This window comes from Lemur catta, chromosome 1 (assembly GCF_020740605.2).
Source record: "Lemur catta isolate mLemCat1 chromosome 1, mLemCat1.pri, whole genome shotgun sequence".
In the NCBI taxonomy this organism is placed as follows: Eukaryota; Metazoa; Chordata; class Mammalia; order Primates; family Lemuridae; genus Lemur; species Lemur catta.
The window spans coordinates 11,447,560-11,467,738 of NC_059128.1; positions in this window are offsets into that span (position 1 = coordinate 11,447,560).

Here is a 20,179-nt window from a genome sequence, read left to right on the forward strand (position 1 = left end):
CACACTCCTGCAACACAAACCTGGGATTGCCATTTTTCATATTAAAAATTAAAGCAGTCAATAAGAACAAAAGAAAAGAGTTCTGACTTGTTCCTCCACCCTTAACCCTCCAAGAATCTCATTTAACCCTGCAAACACAGGAGACAAATACCAGGGAAGCAACCTTGATCTACAGCTGGCAATGAGATTTCAGCGAATCTCCCCGGTCCTTTTGTCTGTTTTCACCAGCACAGGAGTCCTGGGTGCAGCCTGTGACTCCCTCTCATTCCTCAGCAGTAGGGACAGATGAACGTGGCTGTCTGGAGAGTGGGCTTTATTGGAAAAATAAATCTCTTTGGCTAAATATGAACCACGCAGATGAAAACAAAGGAACTTCTTTTTAATGACAGAAGCTTAAATGAAGCCCAGCAGCCTAAGGCAGAACCCCAATTAAGAAGAAATGGGAAATTAAGGTCCAAGGGGCCCCTTAAACTTACATAAATATTTAGCGAGTACTCACTATGTACCAGGAATGGTGTTCATTGCTGGGGTTTTATGGACAAATGAGATGCTCCCCTTGTCCTCCAAGGGCTGACATTGGGGGCGGGGATTGCTGCGTGGGGGTAAAGGGAAGAGGACAGAGCAGGTGACGGTGTTGCAGTCATGATATAACATAATGCTGCAGAACAAATGCTCACCAGGAGAGGGGCAGGGGAGGCGTCCAGAGGAGCTGCTGTTTGACGTTGTCCTAAAAGATAAGTAGGAGTTGTATGCCAGGCGCACTGTCTGGAGAATGGACACGCTTGAGGCTTTGACTCAGGGGGATGGGTGGGACACGGACAATGTATATAACCTGAGCTTTTGTACCCCCATGAAGAGCTGAAATAAAAAAAAAATAATAAGAAGAACCTTCTAGATGAGAACATTTACAATATAGCTTGAAATGTTTTCACATATTTCATAAACAAGTAGATAATTGCATCTATAAGTAGGCAGATGTTTCAAAAACTTGGTACTAATTTCTGAAAATAAATCAAAGTAACAATTAAAAAAAAAAAAAGATAAGTAGGAGTTTGCAAGGTGGGAAAAGAGGGGCAGTGCTTCCAGGCAAAAGGAAGAGCATGCGTGGAGGAACTGGGAAAGGGCAGGGCCTATGGTGTTGGGGAACAACGACAAGTTCAATGTCAGTCCAGTTATGCTAAAGGGCACTGGATAGGCAGGCCAGAGCCCAACTGTGAAGACTGCAGGTGCCATGGAGACTTTGCACTTTTTTCTGTAGCCAGAGGCTCCCAAATTTAAAGGACATAGAATCATCTAGGGAGCTTATATCAAAATACTGATTCCAGGCCTGTACCCCCAGAAGTTGTGATTCTGTAGGTCTAGGGTAAGATGCAGAAATCTGCAGTTTGACAAGCACGGCTGCAGGTGAGGGAGGGAGCTCTCTGTAAGAGCTGGGGAACTGCTGAGGGGGAGACAGGGGTGTGTAGTCAAGGAAGGAACCTGGCTTTGTGTTTGGGACTCTCAGCTGGAGGCCTGGGGAGGGAATGGAGAATGAGCATCGTGGTGTTTCCAAGTAGGAGGTGCAGGCCCTCGGAGGGACACACGCAGGACGGGTTCTGGCACGGTACCAAGGAGGCCTCTCTCCGGTGGACTTACCATGACACTAGGAGCAATGAGCCCAGGAAAAGTAACCTGGACCAGGGAGAGAGGCTGGGTCAGGATCCGCCTGTTCAGTGGCAGCACCCAGGGGAGGGTGGCTGTCCAGAGGGAGCCAGACCTCGTGTATGTATTGTGCCACTAATTAAGCCTGAAGTCCCAAGGCGGGGCAGGCCGGGCACTGAGGCTTGGAATGAAGCTGGAACACAAACAAGTGTCGAGGGAGGCAAGCTGGCCTGCCCCTGGTTTAGGCACCCTGTCCCCACCCAGTGACGTTGCCCGTGACGACACCAGTCCCTGCAGTTTCCGCCCCAGCCTGGACCTCCAGGCGACCCGGCTGCTCAGGCTGTTGCCGGCTGCTCAGTCCAGGCAACGGGGCTCAGAGGAGTTGTTCCTTCAGCCATGCCCTTCACCCACCCTCTCCTGCGCCAGCGAGCAGGGTGACAGAAGTTCAGACGCCTCAGCAGAGACCAGCCCTGTCGTCCAAAGTCATGATCAGCGGTCAGCGCGGATGCTAGCGCCTTGCTGGTGTTAGAGGGCCGTGTCGGGTGCAGCTGTGCAGGAAGCCGAAACAATGCCAAGTCCCCAGAGAGCCACTGTTGACCAGCCCAGCAAAAGGTGGCCGTGGGGTGGTGCCTTAGAGCAGGATTTCCCAACCCCTTATAGCCCCAATCAAAAATCTATTTAGCACTCCCTTTACTATCTTTCAATGAAATTTATAGATAATGTAACTACGCAACTCATAATTTCAAGAAAATATATAATGCCGTGACTATACTAGAACGGATATTAGGAAAGTAAATTATGATTGTATATTTCACAGCTCTGCTGGAAGACACAGGAGGCAGGCACTGCGCACAGAGCGACCATGGATGAGATCGCGACCCGCGCAAGCGGCACAGAGATGCTGTGACTCAAGCACCAAGCGGCGTTGCCGTTAGAGACACATTTTCTCAACGTGTGCTTCAGAAAACGTGTGTTTTCTAAACTGGTAAATAATTTTTGGTAAAATTCTGAACAAATAAGGCACAACCTTCACTTGATGTGGTTGGCTGTGATTTCCTGTAACAAGTGTGCATTTTAACTTTGCGAAAAGAAATACTTTGTATTTACATGTAAAAATAGCTTAAGGGCCTAGGTCCCTGCGATCTTTTTTTTCACCTACATGAATGTACAAGAGATATTAGAAAGTCTTGACACAGGACAGGACACAAGGACATAGGACATTTCGTCACGTGGGACCATCCCTCACACTGTACAACCTCTCCCTGGCTCCTGTCCACTGAATGCCATGAGGTCCCCCCACTATCGTGACAACTCAAAGCAGCACCCACAGATTTCCAAAACATCCCCTGGGGGTGGTGCTGTCCCCGTGAGGACCACTGCTGGGGAGTTTACAAAGCCCTTCCTTGTACATTAACGGATTGAGCCTCCCAATCGTGGGAGAAAGAGCAGAGGACAAAACTGAGGCCCCGAGAAGATATGTCATATGTCAGGGAGTCAGCAGCAGAGAGAGGACCCAGAACCTCTGAATCTTGGGATGGGTGATGTTAGGGGCTGAATTATGTCCTCCCAAAATTCATATGCTGAAGTCCTGATGCCAGAACCTCACAATGTGACTATATTTGGATATAGGCCCTTTAAAAGAGGTAATTAAGGTTAAATGAGGTCATAGTGGAGGGTCCTAATGCAATGTGACAGATGTCCTTAGAAGAGGGGCATAGGACACACACACACAGGAGGAAGATCATGTGAAGACACCGGGAGAAGACAGCTGTCCCCAGGCCAAGGAGACGGACGTTGGAAGAAACCACCGCTGCGCACACCTTGATCCCAGGCTTCTCACCTCCAGAATTATGCGAACTAGATATTTGTTGTTTAAACTGCCCGGTCTGTGGGTTTTTGTTGTGGCAGCCCTAACAAACGCATACAGATGGGATTTTGAAGACAGTCTAGCCCGACCGTCTAAATTGCCTGGGGATTACGGGAAGCCCATCTCCCAGCCCCGTCTGCCGTCCCCACACAGCGCAGGGCTGGAAGCACAGACGCTGCATCTCACTCCCTTGGCCGGATGAAGTCATCCGCACGCCCCAGCTACACCCAAAGCGTCTCCCACAAGCAGAGTCGATAGGGAACATGTGACAACCCCTAATTGTATCTCAAACGTTAGCCAGAAACCAGATCAGGCCAATTAATTACCCGAATAATGTTAATTACCCAGATCTCTGTGTTGAGGCCCCGTCTGCTGGACCAAAGGGAAACTTAGTCATTGCCTGGGGTTCTCAGACTCAGCAGGTTTGCTGACTCATGTCTGGAAACTATATTTTTGTCCTCACATCTTGCTTGTCCTGAGGGTAGCGTAGAAAACCAGGTGCATCGAGTCGGCCAGACTCCCCACATGTAACCCATGGCCACCCCGGGCCCACTCTCAGCTGCACCAGCTCTGGCCCCAGCATCTCATGCCCACAGTGCTGAGGCTGCCCTGAGCTTCCCAAGTAAAAACGCCTTCTGTTTTACACTGAGACAAGGGGTCCTCTAGCAAAGCAACCTGAGCCCCCATATGTCCCAGCTGCCTTCACACCCACACCCCACAGACGTGTCCTCTCAAAGCACACGCGCAGTTCAGGGACCGGCCCCAGGGTGGGCTCCTGGACCAGCGGCTTTGCTGACCCCAGAGCCAACCCTCCCCTACAACCCCGTCACCGTGGAGCCAAGACCACCAGCAAGTTCAGGGTCCTTGTTCCCCCATGGCTGGTTCCTGCTAGAGTCTCGTGAGACCTACCTAAAATCATGACCCCTTGAGCACGGCTCCCCGACATCATCTCCACTTTCCCTCTTCCTCTTCCAGACTTAATTTTCCCCGTGGCACCAGCTGACAAAAAATAGGTTTTCCTTGTTTATGTATCACTGCTCTTTTACTTAGTATGTAAATCTGTGAGGGCAAGGGATTGGGATGCCTTGTCAGGCTCTGTATCCACCCAGTACTATTAATAACTAAAACAGTACACAGCACACAGTAGGCGCCTAACAAATATTTGTGGGAGGGAAAGAGGCTGCTGAGCTCCAGGCCCTGCTCAGCCACAGTGCCCCTCCCCACCGGCACGGGGGACAGGGAATCCCGGCAGTAGCAGGGACTGGACTGTGCGTCTGCAGGTGTCAATACGAGTTTGCTGTCTAGAGAACAGGACGGCACCCAGCCCCACCCAACTCCTGTTCACACATTCCACCAGCGTTTCCCGGGTCCTGCCCCTGTGCCCAGCACACGGAGATGACGAGGCACGGCCCCTGCCCTCCAGCAGCCACAGTCTAGTCTGGAAGAAGGCTCAAAAGACGCACAGAGTGACCAACCCCACTGGCCGAGCTGGGCTTGCTTTGCGGCATTCGAACTGGGTGCTGGAACACGAATTTGTGTGAGCAGAGTGGAGCACAGGGCATTTCCTCGTTGTGCTGGGAGGTGGGGCAGAAATGCAGGGGCAAGAGAGCGCTGCAGATAGGCCGGCCTGGCTTACACAGGGCTGCACACAAAGTGGTCTGGGCTTTATTCTGTGAACGAGAGGTGTTGACACTGCTCTGAAGGCCTGTATGTTCCTCACAGCCTCCTGCGGGGCTACCAGGGCAGGTGAGGACAGCGGGGACCCTGAGCTCCCCACCCGGTTTCAGTCAGAACTTCTCCTCTGATCTGTTTTACATAGAGGACCTTCTCATGAGATTTAATTTTAATAACGAGCTTGAAAACTCGTGCTACCCAGTGCTGGCCAGTAGAACTTTCTGTGGTCTACCCGCGCTGTCCAACACAGTAGCCACTAGCCACATGTGGCTGTTGAGTCCTTGAAATGTGGCCAATGTGACGAGAAATTGAATTTTCAATGTTAAAATAGAAATTGAAGTAGCCACACGTGGCAGTGGCTATGGCACCGGGCAGCACAGCAGGGCACCGAGGAGCCAATGAAAGTCTTAAAGCAGAAGAACATGGCCAGAGCTGTGCCTCAGAAGCCGTGTGGCCCTATCACCTCCTCAGGAAGTGGGTGAATTTATCTCCATTTTGTTGATGAGGAAATTGCATCTCAGAGAAATGATGTGACTTGTCGAAGATTTCTTAGGTAAGTAGCTGAGGTGGGTCTTGAAGCTAAGCCTTCGAACTCTAAGCCTGGGAGCCAGCCAGGGACGCTGGTGCCAAAGGCAGATCTCCAGGGATTCACATAAATTTTATCATTGATAATTAGGACTGCACAGACACCTCGTTCCTATGCAATGGGCTCGTGGCTTGACGTGCATAGAAGCCGATACTACGGCACCGGCTTTGCAGCAAAGGAAAAGCTTTGTTGCAAGTCAACTGGCAAGGAGACAGGAGGCAACGCGCCAACCTGTCTCCCCAAGCTGGGATCTGGGGGCAGGTTTTACAGGTAGAGAGTAACTATGGGACAGATAGGAAAATGCGATGAGACGATCTGACTGGGTCATGCAAAGAGGTGATGCCAAGTCCTTGGCTCTGAAGTCTACACTGCGACAGAACAGAGCACCCCTCCCTTCTTAATTTGGTCCCTGTTCCTCCACTGGAGCACTTGGGTTGTGCCTGTGGTTGACTTTTTCATTCTGGCTGGTTCTGGGATCACCAGTCAGGCACACTTGGTTCTTCTGGGCATGCTCAGGTTACATGACTTGACACCCGGAGGTCCACCATAGCTGAAACAGAACTTGTTTTGTTACATTTTGCTACTGACAAAGTTGAACCAGATTGAACTGGTTCTTCAGTTCAGTCTCTTGCCAAGTGAAGTACCAGTTGGCTCTATACTGGACATGCCCCAGATTCAACTTTAGGGATAATGAGCCAAGATGAGGATACAGGAGAATTATACTTGTAGAGTTTTCTTAAAAATAAAATTTTCTGTTGAAATTTCTTCCTAAATCCATACAATTGCTCTTCTGAAATCATCCACTATGGGGTCTTGGTTTAGCATGAAAATTCTTGTGCAGGTAACCAGCATTTCCCGGTAATAAAAATCTGAGGGAAATGGTGGGTTGGATAGCAATAATAATCCCTCTTGATATCATGCATAATAAATGATGTCATCGACCAATAGCACTGCAAACAGTGAGAAACGTCCTTCTCATCCCTCATATGCGGCTTGTCTTAGTCTGTTTGTGCTGCTATAACAGAATACCACAGACTGGGTAATTTATCATGAACCAGAAAGTTATTGGCTCACAGTTCTGGAGGCTGGAAAGTCCAACACAAAGTGCTGGTATCTGGCAAGGGCCCTGTTGCTGCACCATGACATGGCAGAAGGTGGAAGGACTGAAAGAGAGAGAGCCCATTCCTGAAAGTCATTTTTTTAAGGCATCAACCCACCCAGGAGGGTGGAGCCCTCTTGGCTAATTACCTGTTAAAGGCCCTACCTCCCAGTATCATTACATTGGCAATTCAAACTTTCAAACCATAGCAGGGCTCTTACAGATAACTTCTTAATGAATGCTTGCTTTTTTTTTTTTTTCCTGGCAGGTGAAAAGTGGAGGAAGTCTTTAAAATTCAACCCTGAAAGATGGAGCTGTTTTCCCGGCTGCTTTTTCATCCATCTGACTCAGCAAGCGCTTACCAGGGGACGGGAACTCCGTGTGCTGGGCACAGAGCAGGACAGGGGAGAGGGATGAGGCAGGGTACACACAGGGCCCACATCCTAAGGAGTCTGAACTGTGCAGCAGGACTTTGCAAAGATCTGCACATTCAGACTGTACTTCCCAGACCTCTTTATCCTTGGCATTGCACACGAGAAGATGAGAAAGAAACACTAGTGAAGCTTCCTAGTAGGCATCTTTTGTTTACTGCTTTTGCCAATGAGGAATGAATGAAAGTTGCTCGAAGGAAAGTAACCTTGCTCTCCACTGAGCCTCTCAGAATCTAGGTTTGTAGTCAGGACACACTGGGCTATGCTGTAGTAGCAAACTACCCCCAAATCTCAGTGACCTAAAATAACAAAGGGTGTTTCTCTGTCATGTTTCATGTCTGTCCAGGGTCAACTGGAGGCTCTGATTAATATAGTCACTCAGAGACCCCAATGACTGAGCAGATTCCTCCTCAAACATTGTCAAGAGCTCTGAAGGGTTTTCCACTGCCAATCACGTGGCCCCATCCAAGCACACGGGGGTGAAAAATGGCAGTGCTACCGCTGACGCAGAAGGCAGAGAGCTGGGCAGATCTGGCATTCACACTAATGGCCACCACAGTAGGGACCTGCCACTTTGTTCTGCCTATCCTTTTCTTATCTGGGAACTCCACCCTCCTCTTAATGACCAGTAGCAGAAAACGGATTGAGAGGGCAGGTATTGCAAGATGCAACAAACCATTGGAAAGTTTCAGTTGAATGAATGCTCCCACCCCCCATATTTTTCAAGTCCAAAAACTACTGTTCAGCCCGGACCTTCCCCTGGCAAGATGCTGAAGGACTCACCAAGCTTCAGGGAAGGTAAGATGCCTGGTCAAGCCTCAGAGGTGGAAGGGGCCTTGGGCGTCATTCACATAACCCTGTCATCTCAGGGATGAGGAATCTGGGACCCGCAAAGAGGTGTTCCTGAGGTTGCCTGGGCAGCTGTGGGACTAGAATGCAGCTCGCCTGGGTCCTAGGACTGAAAAAATATTCCCCGGGGCTCACTAACTGCCATCTCCACACAGACTCTGATCTAAAAGGTGTGGAGGGGAAGACAGAGGCTGCAGAATGGGTGGGCGGCCCCTGGGAGGGCCCCTGGGCCCAGTTGCCTTTCTTTAGTGGGCCCTGGATGAGCGTTCCCTTCCTGAGGACATGTGATCAAGGCCGTCCTCACCCCTCAACCATCATCTCCTGCACGCCCCTCGGAGTTCACTTCACATTGGCGTAAACTGCTAACTCAGATTCTAGCTTCCTGTGACCTGAGAAAACTGAAGCTGTGTGGGGGAGAGAAAGAGATTCAGAGAGGGAAACAGAGGCAGCAGAGGTGGATGGGGTGAGAATACAATCTATGAAGAAGCACTAGGTGTGGGCCTTCTCTTGGCCAGTCCAGGACCACTTGTCCCAAGGGCTACCGTCTGGGAGGTTCTGGTTTCTTCCCACGTGGCTGGTGACTTTCTTCTCCACTGGAATGGAAGCTCCAGGCAGAGACAGATGTTGTCTGCAGTCCTGCATGGCGCCAGGGTCAGTCCCAGCCACTGGGAGGCACATTGCAGCTGTTGCACGAGGAGTTCAGTAAGCACTTGCTGAGGGGATCGGTAAGGCAGTTAAAGGTGTAAAACAGAGGTAACAAGATCGTATTTGCCTCTCAGAAATCTCAAGAGAGACGTGGATAAGGAACAATGAGCTGAACCTCAAAAGATGGCGAGGAAGGAGGCTGAAAACAGGGTGTGCGGAGGCCGTTCCAGGCCAGGGAGGAGAGTAAAGGTCCAATGGGGAGAATAAGTGAGGTGTAGTTAAACTGCATTCACTCCTTCATTTACTCACTCACCCAACCAACACTCATTGGGCACCTGCTGTATGCCAGGCCTGGGACAGTGTGATGACCAATATTATGTGTCAACTTAACCAGGCTAAGGGATGCCCAGATAGCTGGTAAAAAATTGTTTCTGGGTGTGTCTGTGAGGGCGATTCCAGAAGAGACTGGCGTTTGAATCAGTGGACTGAGTAAAGAAGATCCATCCTCAGCCACGTGGGCGGGTGTCCTCTAATCCACCGAGGGCCCGAATAGAACAAGGAGGTAGAGAAGGGTGACTGTGCTCTCACTCCTTGAGCTGGGACAGTCATCTTACCCTGCCCTGGGACGCTGAAGCTCCTGATTCTCGGGACTTTGGACTTTGGGACGTACACAAATGGTCCTCCCCCCACTTCCAGTTCTTAGGCCTTCACCTCTAACCGGGAGTCGCACCATCAGCCCCCCAGGTTCTCAGGCCTTTGGACTTGGCCCGAATCACACCACTGGCTTTCCCAGGTCTTCAGCTTGCTGACAGCAGAGCGTGGAACTTCTTGGCATCCATAATCACGCAAGCCAAGTCCCATAATAAATCTCATATTACATGTCTCTATGTATATCCTATTGGTCCTGTTTCTCTAGAGAACCCTGGCTAGTACAGACAGAGCAAAGGGGCCACAGTGGGTGGCCCACAAGTGTGTCAGCAGGTCACTGGAGCCATGGACAACCTCGGGACCAGCAGAGGCTTTGGGATGTGAGGGAGTCCACCCTATGGGACACTGGTCTGGCATCAGATGGCAGAAAGGAGAGGACCCCAGACCCCTCACCTGGGTGGCCCCGGTGTGGCCCCCACAAACCCTTGGCAGTCTGAGGTTTCACACAGCCCTGAGCGTCTGAGCTGGGGGACTTTTGGTCTGTTGTCCTTATTTTCAGGCGAGGTAACTGCAGTCGGAGAAGGAAAAGGGCTTTCCCAGGGTCACACAGCAAGTGAGATACTTCACGTCTTCTTATACTTTGGGTTAAAAAGTCGTCAGCCACTTCTAGGCTTTGCTCAGGGTGATTTGCTCAGGAGGAAAGAAGAGGCTGTGCCTGACTCTGGTTTCAGCTGTCACTGAAGAAGCAAGTGGTCCTAGTGGTGGACCCTGGGGAAAACAGAGCAGCCTGTCACCCACCACACTGGGGGCTTGCTCTGCAGAGGCACCAGGCTCTCCTTGAGCCCCCTCTGTCCCTGGGGAATCCCACCACAAACCTCAGGTCCTCAGCGGTACAACCTCAGGCCCAGAAGCCACCACACGTATCTTCCAGTCCCACACCTCACCCGTGCCCAAGTCCCCTCCCGAATGTCCCCACCACATAGTCCTGATGCCTTCACTGTACACTCTGCCCAGGAGCCTTGGTGGCAAGGGCCTGGCTGGCTCCTTATATCCCAGTGACAGCGTGGAATTCATGTCGAACGAAAGAAGAAATCACGAACGGGGGAACAAGTGAGAGAATCTGTGAATACATTCGTAAATACTTTCAGTATTAATGCATTTCCTCCATGCCGTGGGATAATAATAGTGCCTGCCTCACAGGGCTTTTATGAGGGTTAAATGAATAAATATTTGTAAATATTTGGAATAGTGTCAGACACAGAGTAAGCATTATGCGTTTGTTAGATAAAATGGAAAAACATACGACTTTCCTATATTTCTTGTTCCATCCTTACATAACTCTTGTTTAAAAATTCTTTTTTTTTTTTTTTCTTGCTCTGTTGCCACAGCTAGAGTACAGTGGCATCATCGTAGCTCACTGCAGCCTCAAACTCCTGGGCTCAAGCGATCCTCCTCCCTCAGCCTCCCAAGTAGCTGGGGCTATAGGTGCACACCATGCCCGGCTAATTTTTCTCTATTTTTAGTAGAGACGGGGTCTCACTCTTGCTCAGGCTGGTCACGATCTATTGACCTCAAGCGATCCTTCTGCCTCAGTCTCTCAAAGTGCTAGGATTACAGGCATGAGCCACCACGCCCAGTCTAAAAATTAACTCTTAAGCAACATGGAAGTGTGTCTCCCTGTAACCTGCAACGACACACTGGGATCTGGCACAGCATGCAAGAAAGCTGATCCTTCTCTCCTATGACTGCCTCCAAGTCGCTGAACTCTGCTGTCCTGTCCCTGCCTTTCCCAGGCTGGGGACCATCTTTCTTGACCTGACTGGGTTGAGAGGTCTGCCTGCCTCCTCTGGTCTGGCCCCCACCCTCTTCTAGAGCTGCACCAACATCCCCTGGCGCTGGAGCTGGGAGCCAGTGCCCTTGAGAGAGGGAAGAGCTGCCGCAACTCGGGGCTGCCAGGCAAGCAATGGTCCTCAGCCCTGCCCTTTCCGAGCTCTGTGCTCGCCCCAGCTGGGCATGCAGACAGAAATCAGACCCAGACACAGCCTCCCAGGAGCCCCCAGCCAGGGGGAGACCATGAGGGAGGGCAACGGAAGCACAGGCTGGGCTCAGGAAACGCGATAGCTGGCCATGGGGCGGGAGGGTGCCGCCCAAGGGCCAAGGCCCTCCCAGATGGGACCGAGCACAAGGTTGAATTTGGTCAGCCCTTTTCTACCTTCCTGTCCTTGCTGGAACTGGTCCTCGGCACTCAGGGTCTCGGGGCAGTCTCTGAGCCTGACACCTAGGCCTGTGCTTCAAAAAATGCCTGTCGATCCCAGTGAGATGGCAGGACTCATTTCTGCTTCCAGAATGCACACAACCCCTTTCCCTTTGCCCTCTCCAACAGGTGTCCCGGAGGGAATGACCAGGATACACTACTTGGCACTAAGGTGTGGGTGGGTGTCTATGTCCATTTGGACTGGGAGTCTTAAACAGCAAGCATTTATTTCTCAGAGTTCTGGAGGCCAGAAGGTACAAGGCCAAGGTACCAGCAGATGCGGTATCTGGAGAGGGCTCACTTCCCAGTTTACAGGCGGCCGTCGTCTAGCTGCGTCATCAGCTGGCAGGAGGGGGTGGGGAGGAAGCACCTTCTTGGGGGTCTTCTTACAAGGGCGCTAATCCCATCGTGGGGGCTCCACCCTGATGACCTGCTTACCTCCCAAATGCGCTACTTCCTAACCTCATCACTTTGGGGCTTAGGATTTCATCAAACAAGTTGGTGGGGGGGACTCAAACATGTGGTCCACAACAGCGAGTGACGCTGTCTCGTTGTGTTATCCCTCAAGTGGGGAGGGGGCACATTTTAAAGGTAAAGGTAAGAGAAGCAAGGCTGGGCCCTTAGGGCAGAGGAAGTAGCCTGTACACGACCACTTGATGTCTCATCCCAGCACCTCGTCAGGGAAGAAGGACGTGGCTGTTGACTGAGAGCCGGTCCCGTGCCAGGCACAGCCGATCCTCACAGAGACCTTCCAAGCTGGTCATTACAAAGACATCTGGGGTTTAACGAGGTGATGCGGCAAGTTCAAGGTCACACTGCTAGAACGGGGCAGGTCCTGAACTAGAATCCAGGCCTGTCTGCCTCTGCTGAGCCACCCCAACTCCTGGTGGCCTTGAGTGGCCTCTGGGGACATGGAATAAGTAAAAGAGAAGCTGGCCTGAGGGAGATCCTGGGACTTTTGTCCTACCCGCCAGTCCCAGGTGAACCTTAAGTAGTGCAATAAGTTCGTGTGACTCCTACCTAGTACCTGCTGTGTGCCACACTCGGGAGGACGCCCTGGTCCCTCACCCCAGAGCACTGACATCGTAACCCCTTCCCCAGACCCTTCGGGGCTGTACTCTGCTGTGACCTCACATCCAGGCACTTCAAGGTCTGGCTCCACCTCCCCCAGCCTTGTCACCTCTCCCTTGCCCCTGGTCTCCTGCTCTCCATCCTGCTCTCCCATCCCTGGGCTGTACTCCGGAATCTACCGTGGCTCCTCACACACAGTGGACACTGGATAGATGTTTGTCAGACTGATTTGTCCCAGTCTGGGGTGGGAGGACTGGGGCAGGAGACAGCTATGCCAGGAGCGGACTAAGCCAAAAGCCCAATGCGACGATTCATGGACGTCAGTGAGCCTGGCTCGGGTGACCCCTGGGTCCCAGCCCCGAGATCTGGGTGAATGTGAGGCAGGGCCTGGGAATCTATATTTCTGGAAACCAGCTCAGGTGGCTCTGATGCAGGTTGCCCCTGGTCCTCCTTTTGAGAAACTCTGCTTGGTGTGGTTTGGGCTAAATGACAGGGTCGGGGGTCAGGAAGACTTGGCGAAGGCAGTGCTGCTAAAGGTGTGAACGCAGGGCTCGGGAATCCGGGCCAGAGAAGGTGATTCCAGGAGGCTTCCCTTGGAGGTGGCAGTGAGGATGGAGGAGGGAAACCCAGCAGATACTGTCACTTCAAACTATTGTCATGTTACAGCTTCCACCTCCCCCTGATCTTCTCCTGACATTTCCTGGGGGGATGAGCCAAAAGAAGGAACATCACGAGGACCCAGTAATCCCCAAACTGGCCAGACAGGCTGGCAATATGGAAGCCTACAGGGAGGGCAGAAAGGGAAGAGTTTTTGAACCCAAAGTCAAAGTCAAGGCTGACAAGACAAAACGATGGTGCTGGAGACTGAAAGCAGACCCCGCCATGCTGAGGGTCCCTGTCCTGCACCCCAGCTGGGGGCCCCACATGTCCTCCTGCTCTTTCTCCTTCTGCCCCAACCCATTCACTCATCCCTCACCGTCTGTTGAGCCCTTAGTCTCACTAGCCCCCAGGAATGCTCACTCAGGGCTTGGGTGGGGACACAGACGCTTGCTCTTCTGATTCACGGGTTTCTTTTATCAAAGAGAACAACCTCTGGGAGGTAAACGTCTTAAATGCTGGTGCTCTTTTTGTATCCTCTTTATGATTTCATGGTGTCATGGCTTAGCTCCATGTCCCAAATCTGAGACAAATTGCCCCTCCCTCTGTGAACCAGAAAGACAAGGGCTTTCGAGGTGAAGGTCTCCCAGATATGAAGTGATGAGGGGAAAGTCCCAGCTTGAATAACATGTCAAAAATAATCATCTTGTAAAGCTGAGTTGCAGGGAGAATCCTGCAGAAGTACCGATGACATTCCCATCTATGCCGGGGTGCGCATCGTGACGGATGGCTCCAATAAGCAGCCAGGGAACTGGCAGTGATTGATTAGCCCATCCCTTTAACGCATTGCCAGAACCCCCTCAGAGAGCGTGCCTGCATCTCCCTAAGTGAAAACTGCGTGTTCACATAATGTCAGCCATGTTAACTTATTGCCCTTCTGCACAGGTACATACAAATTGAGCTGCTGATACCCAGCGAGGCGCGAGGCTGAGAATTTCAGGAATGTGTTATATACCATGTCTGCATACAGACTTCTCTGTGTGGCCACCCTGTGTTGGCAGGCAGCTCAGGGGTTAAAGCTGGGGCAGTGACGGGGAGGTCACTGTTAGAGTCTCCCTACATACAGGTAGTTCTGCTTCAGTCGATGTGCAGCTAGAAGGCAGCTGTGGCCAGTTGTCCTGCATGACTGTGACGTGCTACTAGTCTCCAGGAAGACCTTGGAAGGCAGTGTGGGGACCAGAGGGATGCCTGGCTGCCTCTTTCCTGTCACAGCCAAGCTCCATGGAACTGCTTCCATCCTCCCTTCTACACTTCCTCGACCTTCATTCACGCCCCAGCCAGTGCGGCGTCCCCCGCACCTCGCTCCCATGCCGCTGAAATACGACCACGGCTGCTGAAGACCACCCCAGGGGACAGAGTCCACTCCTCGGGGCCTGTGACTCCAACAACCATTTTCTCTCTACTTTCTACTCTGCATTCTTGACTCCCATGACTTGTGCTGTCCCAGATCTTGAACTCAGGCTACTATTTCTTGTCTCCCTCTTGACCTCCACCTGCGGCTAAAGTCTTGGTGACGCCAGGGTTCTCACTTGGCCTCCTTCCCACTCTACCCCCAGAAATTCAAGAGCCACCTCCACACTGAATGGACGCCTCCACCATCCACAGACACCCCCACTCCACGCGTCCAATGCACAGTCCAGAGTCCCCTCAGAGCCTGCGCTTCTCCCCATGGCCCCCCTCTCAGGAATAGCCACCAAGGGTCGGTGTCCCCGCGCAATGTCTAGGTGCCATCGCAGTGCCTCCAGCCTGTCAGCCACCTGACTCAGCCAGGCATAAGCCTGTACCTGCCCGATAAAAAATCCTTTTTATAGCTTATGAAGTTTCCCGGCTCTGGCCCCACCCCGCACTCTCCCCAGGCACCCCGAATTCCAGCCATACAAAACAACTGGTGTCCTGCCCTGCCCTGCAGGCTCACACCTCATGCCTTTGCACATTCGGTTCCCGCTGCCCGGATGTCCTTCTCTGCTTCTCTGATCGCAGGCTTCTGTCCATCCCTCCAGCCCTGTTTGAGCTTTCCCTCCTCGGCGAAGCCTCAGGAAGCAGAGTCCAAGACAGGGTTTCCTGTTCCAGCACTTTGCTGGGGTGGTCTAAGGAGAAGGCATGTGAGGAAAGCAGGAGGGGAAAGGGGACACACTTAGCTAGAATGTGGACTCAGCTGGGGATGAGTGTCACCATCTGAACACACGGGGACCTCTGGATCATACACCGCACCGGGAACCAGCCCCTCCTAGGGTTAGGCAAAGGGGGCAGCTCTTTGCAGCCGTGTCAGCCACTGGCCGAGGTCTGTGGAGGTGCTGGTGGGAGGGGCTCTCCCAGGCGAGGCAGCTCCGAGGCAGAGGGAGGGTCTCCAGAGAAGGGACAGCTGTGAGGGGTCAGCCACTGACACTTGCCGCAGCTGGGGGTGGTGGGTAAAGGGCACTAGGGCGGGGCCCCAGCAGAGTGCACTGCGTGGAGGGCTCTCCCAGACTGCCGGCGCCCGCCCCAGAGATTCTGACTCAGGGGGTCTAGGCTGGGCTGATTCGTTGCATTCTCAGCCAGTTCCCAGGTGACACTACTGCTGCTGGTCCGGACCACCCTTTGAGAACCACTGCACTTCCCCCACCCCCACCCTGTCACAGGGTAGAAATGACCACATCCTCATTCGGTTCACCCAACACCTCGTAGATGGTGCTGTTCAACCCTGACCTGTCACGCAATAGTTGCTCCTGATGGTCTAGCTCTTCCCAGCACAGGACTGTTAAAGAGCCAGGGATAACCGTGCTCGTCTCTTGTACCCACACACCCCACATCGGTGCCCGGCACAGGGTAGGCCTCGATGGATGTGTCCCGGATGGACACAGGAATGCCTGCAGCAGTGATGCAAGTGCACGTTCTACCGCCCCGGGGTAAACTGCGTCAACTGCAGTGTTAATATTGCCCGGCTGCAGCAATGGCCGCAGAAGTCACCGCTGGAGGGGAGGAAGTGCTGATCATTTTGAGAAATCCCCTCGCTGTGCAGAGGCCCAGGCAGGTTGGGGAGCATGAGAATGAGCAGCTCGTGATGCGTCAGTGCGTCTGCACTGCAGAGGGGCACCCACCTCTGAGAAAGAGCAGGACGCTGGCTGAGAAGGGGGAAGGATGTTAGTGACCGGGGCACCGAGAGGGCAGAGGGCGTGGTCGGGGCGCTGTGGTGGGGACGGAGGGGAGGTGAGCACCCTTAGCACAGGCCACACATGGCCCCACGCCAACAGCAGCAGGTGGGGGCCGAGGGGACAGAGCCGGCCTGTGGGCTAGGGTCCCGGACAGCCAGGAGCCTGGAGACCCACTCAGATATCACGTCGTCCACTATCCCACAGCAGCCACGTCTTCAGAGAACTTGTAAAGCAAGAGACAGTCTGTGTGTACAGACTGTCTGTGTGTACAGATCTGGAGGACCCCGCAGGGTGGGCCAAGAGGGAGCAGCCAGGATGGGTCAAGACGAGCCCTCGGGGTGGAGCAGCTGTCCAGGCTAGAAGCTGACTGGGAGGGGACCGGCCACCCCTGTTTGCCCAAGACTGAGGGGTTTCCCAGGACATACCACCTTCAGCCAGTTCTGGCAAAGTCCCAGGGAAACCAGGAAGAGCTGGTCACTCTGCTGGACGGGGTGATGAGGGAAAACCAGGACCCATTCCTCTGAGATCTTCCCTGGTGTGTCAGGAGTAGGAGTGACACTGGCCTTCCCCCCAGCTCTCAGAGGGAGAACGAAGCTAGTTGGCTGTTAAACGGAAGGGTAGCCCTGAAGGCTGGGCATCTGCAGGACATAAGGGATATCCTACAATTCCTAAGGTATGTTCAAAATTGATATCATGCTTAATAATTTTATACCAGTCTTTATTGTGGAAGGACAGCTAGCAGATGTGGTAGAGCAGACCAAGCCGTGGACTAGGAGTCCTAAGACCTGAGCTCTCGTCCCAGCCCTTCCAAACCAGCTGTGTGACTGTCGACAAGCGAGTTACCCTATCTGGGCCCCATTTTCCTCCCTTGTAAAAAAAATAAATAAGTAAAGGTTTAAACTAGGTCCAGTGTTCTTTTGTACGCCGTAGACCCCTTTGACAGTTTGGTAAGGCTGTAGACCCCTTCTTAGAACAATGTTTTAAACTGCATAAAATAAAATAGCGTTTACAAGGAGGAGCATTATATTGTCATACAATTATAAATATATTGAAAAAACAAATTTGTTAAAATATATGTGCTCCTTAGTAAATGCAATAAAGAACAAGACCCAGCACTATCAACCATAATTTCAAAGTAGATGTGAGAACAAAAAATATTTCAAGAGGTCTGTGAAAACCATAATTTGATGTGACAATATTTGTGATTGCTATTGACAACAATGTCACAGGTGCTGCTAATGCTGCTGTGGGTTATTGTCTACATCTGTAATGCAGGAAGGAAATGCTACACTGTAGTTAGTGGTTAGTGCAAATAAAAATGTAATTTTGCCTTTTCCATTTTCCTCCAATTTTATCTATGAACCATGCATGGGCTGAATTGTGTCCCCCTCACTCCAAAATTCATATGTTGAAGTCCTAACCTGCCAGACCTCAGAATGTGACTGTATTTGGAGACAGGGCCTTTAAAGAGGTGATTAAGGTAAAGGGAGGTCATTCAGGTGGGCCCAGTCCAATGTGACTGGTGTCCTTGCAAGAAGAAGAGATTAGGACACAGAGGGGCGACCATGTGAGGGCACAGGGAGAGGATGGCCACCTGCAAGCCAAGGAAAGAGGCCTCAGAAGAAGCCAACCCTGCTAGCACCTTGACCTTGGCCTTCCAGCCTCCATAACTGTGAGAAAATAAATTTTTGTTGTTTAAGCCACCCCATCTGTGGTATTCATTCATGGCCACCCTAGTAGACTAATACAAACACCTAATCTGTGGACCCCAGGCTAAGAGCTCCAGAACCAGACAACCTCTAAGGAACCTTCTATTGTGCCCATGCTGACCATGCCTTTCTGTGCTGGACGAGGCGGGCTCTGTGGATGAAGGCAAAAGAGTGCACTGCTTGGGCCACTGCAGAACAAGCCACAATGAGAGGGAGACCCGAGGGCCCCCAGGCCCCCTTCCCTGACCGTGGCCACTGTTGTCTGTGTGCTGAGAAGAATCTCACCATCCTCCACCTCTGCATGTGAAACCTGCAAGAAGATCCAAGGGCAGCCCCTGTGTACCTCACAGTGTGTGTGCAGAGGTCTTTGGCCTGATGGGCTTTATGACTTTGACCCTGAGGCCCAGTGGATGGTGTCTGCAAGCAAAAGAACAAAGTTTGAGGACGGAGATCTCCTGCCAGTTCCTGGTGAGAATCCAGGGTTGATCTTCCCAAACCCTCACACCTTCCCCAGCACTGAGGGATGTGGCCCTGGGGGTGCCGCTGCCTGGCCAGGGGACACTTGCTGTGTGGGCGGTGAGAACCAGTGTGGACTCCCTGGAGTCCTGGAGGAGGAAGGGAGGAAGAGGGAGGAGACAGAAGAGCAGGAGTGAGTATTGAGGAAGAAGATAAGTGAGAGAAGAAGGGGAGAGGGAGGGAGGACAAGACCGTAGGAAGCAGAAGACAGAGAAGAGACAGAAGAGAAAGAGTGGGAAGGGAGCAGGTCACTTTCACATCTCCAGCCAAGGCTGTCTGAGGCTCCCTTGCCCTCCAGGCACTGCCAGTGACCCAGAGACAACAGAACTGGGAGAAGGACACAAGAGAGCCCCTTCAGCCCCCACCACCACCAACAACAACTGAGCAATTCCTAACGGTTGGAGCCCCAGATCCCAGACCAGCTGTTGCTTCAGCAACCTGTGATTGGCAAAAGGCATCCCCTGCAGAGCCTCGACTCCTAATTTTAGGAAAGTGGGCAAAGAGACCTGTCTCTCAGTCTAACCTGTGGTGTCCTTGAGAGGCGCTGCCTCCGTGCATGCAGGGAGACTGCGTAACCCAGGGTTCGCCAACTGTTCCTCCTCCCCAGAGCCCCAGCTCTCTACCTTCTCGTGGAAAATTATTGGCACAATTTATTTTCTTGATGCTGGTTTGTTTTTCAGTCCTAGTGGCCCTGATATGATGCTTAATATTTCCCTGTGGAGTAGGGTGAAGCCATTGCAATCTCTGCAGTAAATACCTAATTAGGATGCTTCTGAAAGGTGTATTATTTACTTGGCAGCACGTATCTTGGGTCAGGGTGCAATTAGGGAGGTTGTTTTTCTCAAGAGAGGGAGGTGGTTCCGGCAGGTCTTGCTCTTGACTATGTCATTAGGTGCTGCTTAAAGCATCTGGGGTACTTGGAAGGCACCTTTCATTTAATTTTAAGAAATTTGCCTATAACAATGTCCATGTGGCTGAGCCACTGGGATGAGGAGGAATGAGCTCTGAGTCTAACGATGTGGTTGAGGGAGACAAGGCAATACTCTGGGTCACTATCCAACTAAATAGGTAACATTTAGTGATTAAAGCCCAATAGACCCATTGATTCAACCTAGGTGCAGTGTGGGGTGTTTTAGTTTAGTACTCCATTTAATGAACAGCACAGTCCTATAAGGGAATATTATTTATTTTATAGATTAAGAGAGAGACTTGAGAGCATGTACTTTCAGATTTTCCTGAAGATCACATTTCCCCATCCTAGGATTGTTTCTCCCTCCAAAAATAAATTCTTCTTCTTCCCTTCCTCAAAAAAAAAAAAAGGAAAAAGAAAAAGAAATGACTTAGTAAAGAAACATTCCCAAAGTCACAAAGCTAATGGATAACAAAGCTGTCACACTAAGA